The sequence below is a fragment of the Mustela erminea genome, chromosome 18 (genome assembly GCF_009829155.1).
Source record: "Mustela erminea isolate mMusErm1 chromosome 18, mMusErm1.Pri, whole genome shotgun sequence".
Classification (NCBI taxonomy): domain Eukaryota; kingdom Metazoa; phylum Chordata; class Mammalia; order Carnivora; family Mustelidae; genus Mustela; species Mustela erminea.
Window position 1 is genome coordinate 57,533,582 of NC_045631.1, and position 6,518 is coordinate 57,540,099.

General features: G+C 58.4%; 1 long non-coding RNA gene and 1 other non-coding gene across 3 annotated transcripts; both read left to right on the forward strand.

Moving 5' to 3' along the window:
- Window positions 1-3,107: 3,107 nt before the first annotated feature.
- LOC116578046 lies at window positions 3,108-6,518 on the forward strand. Of its 2 annotated transcripts, XR_004280713.1 has the most exons (3): window positions 3,108-3,631; window positions 3,899-4,168; window positions 6,316-6,518. It is a non-coding gene; the product is annotated as an uncharacterized LOC116578046 (long non-coding RNA). The 2 variants fall into 2 exon arrangements; XR_004280712.1 differs by lacking the exon at window positions 3,108-3,631 and having other exon boundaries at window positions 3,641-4,168.
- Window positions 4,539-4,723, forward strand: LOC116578609. Its single transcript, XR_004280976.1, has one exon.

Consider the following 6,518-nt stretch of genomic DNA (forward strand, 5'->3'; position numbering starts at 1 on the left):
TTCGGGGAAACAAGCACGTGGAGACAGATCATGTAACAGGATGGAGCCATAGTGGGGTGGCGGGTAAGGTGCCCGAGAGGAAGGGGGCACCCCACTATCTCTGAGGGGGGCTATGATAATTTCCCAAACAAGTTAAAAACAGGAGTATCCCATCTAAAGTGAGTTTGCAGAAGTAATTTTTCCAACGTGTTAATTAATGAAGAAACCACTAAAATGTTAAGACCACTTGAAAAGAGACTGTGAAAGTCGGCCACGCGTGCAGGCAATCAGGAATGCCGGGAGGGCTTCGCTGTCTGGAGCCACAGCGCTCAGTGCTCTACAGGGCGCCAACACAGGTTTGATGGCATCTTCTCCGGAGGACAGACACCGCTTGTAACTCTGTGGGACAAAATGCATTTGCATTGTTATGGACAAAAATTATCTCCATTTTTCACGACTTAACTTCCCCCCCTTCTCCGAGGTGTAAACTAGCCTCCCGTACATACTCCTCCAGAGCCAGGTGGGCCCTGGGGAGGGGGCTGCGCCCACACCCCACGGAAAGCGTATTCATACTCGCGTCCCTCTGCCCATTTCCAAGCGGACAATGCCTCTTGGCAGGGGACTTGGGTCTGTTCACACCTGCGAGACTATCTTAGCGATGAGGGAGCAGGCGGCTGGCTGAGGACAAAGCCAAAGCTGGCACCTTGCACCCCCTCTCCACCCGCTCCCCTCGGTAATGTGTGTGACATTCCTCAGGCACCCCTGACTGCCAGAAGCGAGAAACAAAGAGTTAACTTGCAGAGATCACAATCCCACAAGAGAGGAGTCTCCCTCGGTTTACAAATGTCCTAGAGATCTACAAACAAAGAAGTTACCTTATCAATAGCACAATTTCCAGAGGCAAATAACTCAGTTCTCAAGCCCTAAAGTCACCCTTCCTCCATAAACAAAACTGAACTAGGCTGAGGGAGAAGGAAATGTAAATAGAGTTAAATCTCTTCTAAACCTAAATCTCAATAACAAAGACGCTTGATAGCAGGATTGTGACATCCCACCAGGAATCTCCCAACTATCTTGATGTTAATGGCCGGCCAAAAGACAACACGGATCAAGCCGCAGGGCCTCCGGTATCCCGGCACCTTGTAGACCCTCTTTAGCACATGAAAGCTCCACTGAAACCTCCCTTCCCCTCACCTTCCCCCAACCGCAAGGTACAGAACCTGCCATCTCTCACAACCCGAGGCAGCCGCTCTTCCTGCCCACGGGTCTTGTCCCCCTGCTTTAATAAACCATCATTTTGCACCAAAGATGTCTCAAGAATTCTTTCTTGGCCATCGGCTCCGGACCTCAGCCCACCGAACCTCACCTAGGTTCTAGAACTTCATCATTAGAGGATCTCAATCTAGCAAACTACGACCCGGGAGCTTTCACTTTTTATGTTTTTAAGATTATATGTATTTGACAGAGAGAGAGCACCAGTGGCAGGCAGAGGGAGAGAGAGAAGCAGACTCCCCGCAGAGCAGGGAGCCCGGACCAGGCTCGATCCGAGGACCCCTGCTCATGACCTGAGCCCAAGGCAGACGCTTAACAACGGAGCCACCCAGGCTGCCCCGTCAACGGGGAGCTTTTAAACATTCTGATTCCCAGGCCACACCCCAGACCCACAAAATCAGTATTTGTGGGGGGCGGTCTCTGGTGTCAGGCTTCTTAAAACTCTTAGGTGATTCTGCTGTACTTCCAAAGAACCCCTGTCTGGAAGACAAACAAGCAGGAGCAGAAGGCCGGCTCCTCTCCCCTCCCCCACCCCACTCCACTTACCCCTGGGCCCCACCCCTTCCCTCCCCAGCTCTGCCCCATCCCGCCTCTCCGCTCCTCACCCAGGCCCAGCCTGGCTTCCACAGTGCTGCTGGGGGGTGGGGGCTTAGGGGGGTGAGGGGGTCCTGAAACTTGCCTACTTTTGTGCAGAAAGCACCAGGTGGTGGCAGCCCAGGACAACCCCCTTGCAACCCCACCCTGGGGGATGGTCCGGGAAGATGGCATCTTTTGAAAATGTTTTCCTCCAACACCCAGAAGGAACCCCCAGCTTGAGAGCAGCAAATGAGAAGAAATCCATCACCCTCAGGAAATTGGTTCCGGCAGCCCCGCAGAGCGGGAGTAATCAGAAGCCCTTTGAGTGCCCGGCTAAATAAATAGGTTTAAAACTAACGCACCAGCTGCTGCAGGAAAGCATGTACCCCAAGATGGGTGGGCTGTGGGGCTGCCCATATCTGCTTGGCAAGGGCATAAATCTGGGCACATGTGGGGGCCCAGCTCCCACTGGCTGCTTTCACAGAAGGCAGAATGAGCAAATAAATCTAGTCTCAGCTTCCAAGAACATGTTTTCAGCCCTGGGAGAGCTGCAAATCCGGGGCAGGATGCTCACTCCTCAGAAAGGGGGTGTGCTGGGGGGCATCAGGTTCAAAGGCGAACAGTACCCAGGACTCCCTGGGCCCCAAAGGGAAGTCTCCTAAGGTGGGTACAGAAGGCAGCCCTTGTCTGCTGAACCCCGGGCTTGCTGCCATCCCTTGGCCTCTGAGCAAGGACACTGAGAGCCATTGAGTGGTGACAGGGCTTAGCCAGGTCCTCCTGGGCCTCTCTGAGCCACCAGACTGAAGAGTCCTCATTAAGATGAGCTGTGGGAGTCACTCTGAACTACTAGGCAGCACTCCAAGCCTGGGCACTGCTCCTGTCCCACCATCGTGACTCTTGTAAGACAAGCCACTACTCTAAGAGCTCGTTTGCTACATCAAAGTGACAGCGGGTCTTGCAAATCAGTGAATCACAGCCAATTTGCAGAGTTCCTGTTACAGGTACAAATGTGCCCAGTGTTCGAAGGGGACATTTTGCAAAGGACACAGAGAAGCACATCTGTGATTTCCGAAAGCAAGGCTTCCTGGGCACCAGCTGTCACCTGGCCCTTTGCTCCTCCAGCCTCCAAACCCCCTGCACAGCACCAGGAGGCAGAGACCAGAGTCACCTCCCCCTTTCCTCGGGCAACAGGAGCACACAGTTAAAAGACCGTATATTTTGCAAACTCCCTTGTAGCCAATTGTGACAAATCACGGTGCCTGCAGGACTGATTCTTGCCGGAGGCTCCGGAGGAGACTTTCGTTGCTCTTTCCAGCTTCTAGAGGCTACTGCGTTCCTTGGCTCGTGGCCCCCTTTCCCCACCTTCAAGTCCAACAGCTTCCAGGGTCACGTCTCCTCTCTGTCTCACTCTCCCGCTTCCGTTTTACAAGGACCCTTGTGATGACGTCGCGCCCACCCGGGCAGTCCAGGACCATATCCCCATCCCGGGGTTCCTAGCTTCATCTCATCTGCAGGGGCCCTTCTGCACTGTGAGGTGACACATCCGGGGTCCGGGGACTAGGGCACGCACAGCCACGGGAGCAATTGTGCTTTTCATCCCAGCCCTACTACACGCTGTCCCTCTGACCTCACCCACGCAGATGACATCCTGTGGGAGCTGTCCCCTCGGTGCCCCTCCTCACCCCCACCCCCTGCACCAGAGAGGAGGGGGGCGGGGCGGGGGGTGGAGCCAGAGTTCCAGAGGCTCGACCCCGTCCCTCGACGGGGTTCTTGAGCCCCCGGGGGACACCGGGCCCAGGAAGGAGTAAGTGCACTTTCTAATGCGACTCGGGCTGGGTTTCTGTCACCTGTACCCGCGAGACCACACACTCTGTCAGGAGACTCGGGACACATGCGATCCCTGTGCGGGCTGCTCGGGACATCCCTGCTGGAGAGGCCAGAAGGAAAGCAGAAGGCGGGCGGCTTTTGCCTTTTGGAGCAAGTGACTGGAGCAAGTCACCATTTGCCCCAAGTGGGGCCTTTGGCACCTCCACAGGCCTCTTGACTGGAACACAAAACCCCGGTCTTTTAGCGTGGGATGCCTTTCAGCCCTAACCAGAAGCGAAGCACCGATACGTGTCACAACCTGGATGAGCTCGAAAGCAGGGGCCCCATCGCGGCTGGCTAGGACCCGCCGGCTTCAGCCCCTTTAAGACGACCTTGGAGGACCCGTTTTCAAAGCCCGGGCGACTCTCTGGCCCCCGGCTCTATGGTGCGTCGTCACTTCCGGCCGGAAGTGCGTGTGCCGCGCGGCTTCGGCGCAGGGGGCGTGGAGGGAGCGCGGGCGCGCGCTTCCTCGTGGGTAAGGAAGGCGAGTCCGGGCGCGGGGCTGGCGGTCGGCCCCGGCCCGCGGGGTGACGCGGGGGGCTCCGCCGCCACCGGCCCCAGCCTGGGTCGCAGGGCTCCGGACCGGGGAGGCGGAGGGGGCTTGGGCCGAACTCAGGCTCCGACGCCGGGGCGGGGCTGCGGCCGGGGGCCGAGCGGGGGGTCTGCGGGGCGCGTGGGCCGCGGGTGAGCCCCGGTTCGTGGAACCCGCCGTGCGACTCTCTCTCCCCAGGGTTCGTCCGAAAACGAGAACTTCCAGCCCCCGGCGGCGAGACGCAGGCAGGCCGCGGGCGGGGCGGGAGTCCAGGTGCGTGGGTCACGCGTCGGGACGGAGAGTCTCGAGGCCGGTGGTCTGGGGAAAGGCTCCTGCGTTGCTGAACCCGCGCGGCTGTGGGTGCAGCCTTGTAGCAGGCAGCCCGAGCCTGACCTAGAGAAAACTCCCGGGAGCGGTGCCCCCGGGTGTGGATTTGCAGTAACAGGTGTGAGCATTCTGGCAGCAGCTTGGTGGTCATGTATGATACTGCAGACAGACGCACGCCGGGGGCCTGAGAGCTGGTCCCGCGGCGCGCAGTGGACACCCCGGCCGTGCGCCATTCCCAGTGTTCGGGACGGGACAGCCCAGGCCCTAGTGCTCGGGGAGCTTCGGCCCCGCTGGGGAGATGAGATCAGATGATGGCCCTGCAGGGGGTGTAATTCAGGCTGAGGCCAAAACCCCGAAGGAAAGGGCGGCCCCGTTAGCAGCTGCATCACGAGGAGCAGATGGCGGCCTTCCCGAGCTGGACTCGGAAGGCGGAGCCGGAGTCCTCTGGAACGCCGGGGTGCCGCCCGGGCCAAGGCCCAGCGAGTTAGCAAACGTGGCCAGTGTTGGAACCCCAACAGCAAGGGGAATGGTGTGGGGTGAAGCCGAAAAGTGGGGAGGGGCCGGACCCCGCAGGGCCTGTGGCTCACAGGAGCGTTTCAGTCTTTCCTAATTACACGGGGGCCATTCTGGGTCGTAAACGTTTCTGATTTTCAAGAGGATGAGGGGCTAACGTCTGGAATCTCACGAGAACGCTAGGTACAAAACAGTGCCGTCCAGTGGAGCTTCTGCAGTGTTGGAAATGGTCGAGGTCGGCCCTGTCCCGTAGAGCAGCCACAAGCCACGTGTGGCTGTCGGACACTTGGCAGGGTGGCGGGTGCTGCCGAGGGACTAGGGTTTTCATTTTAGTTTAAATGTATGTAACCCCGTGTGGCCAGTGGCCATGGTGTTAGAGAACAGGTCTCGCAGGTTTCGGAGACGCAGGAGCCCCTTTATTGGAATCCAGACGCACAGAGACTCACGTCTCCTGCACCTCATGCCCTCCCGGGTAAAGGCGGAGGGCTTCTGCCTTTCCGAGAGCCCTCCCGTCTTCTGGCGAGCTCACACCTACCAGTGCCTTTGTGCTCTTGGCTGGAAGGCGGTGTGCTCCTCGCGAAGTGACTCTGTCCCTTGGCCTCCTGGGTGGTCGTGAGCACACGGATGGAGGAGTGCCTGCAGTGGCCCGGGCATGCTGTCCGTGACCGGGGGCAGTGGGAGGGGGCTTAGAATCTAGAGAGGTGGGCATGGTAATGCTGTGGAGCCACAGGAAGGGACATAGACAATAGGACATAATGGCATGTGACCCCGTGGGGACATAAAGGCTGTTACCTGCTGATGACATGTGACAAAGGGCAGGAGGGGTGGACGTGCCTGAGGATGTGGGCAGCTCGTGAGTCGGGGCCAATCTGGGGAAGCATGTGGCTGTGGGCAGGGAAGAGAATGTAGGAACGCAGAGGCTGGGGTGGGGTTTCGGGGCGTTGTCAGAGCCCAGCTTCATTGCGGCTTCCACGCAGGCAGGTGTCTGAGGCAGGATGATGGCGGGGGTGGGGGGGGGGTAGGAAATCCCTGTGGTTGCCTCCACTGACCTACCGAGGAGAGGAGGGGCTGGGGAGGTGGCCACCCCGCATGGAGCCCGCAGACCTGGGAGGAGGAGGGGCCGGTAGAGGCGGGGTCACTGCAGGGCATCTTCCTCGGTGTGTTCTGGGTGGTAAGATGGGGGGGTGTTCTGTGGTGCTAACAGCCTACGAAGGTAGAATGAAAACTGACGGAGTGTACTTTCTTTGCAGGTGAGTTCGCGGGAAGATCTGTGTGCGGGGTGAATGGTTTCTTTCCTGCCTGCTTCCATGTACCTGAAGTGTAGTTGTTGGGGGCTTGAACTTTCCAGCTTTCTTGGGTTTCATTTAACTCAACCATGTAGCTTCTGAATGCCGACCTGCTGAAGACCCTGTTTTGTATGGATACAAATAAAAGGGGTCAGTCCCCAAGGAGA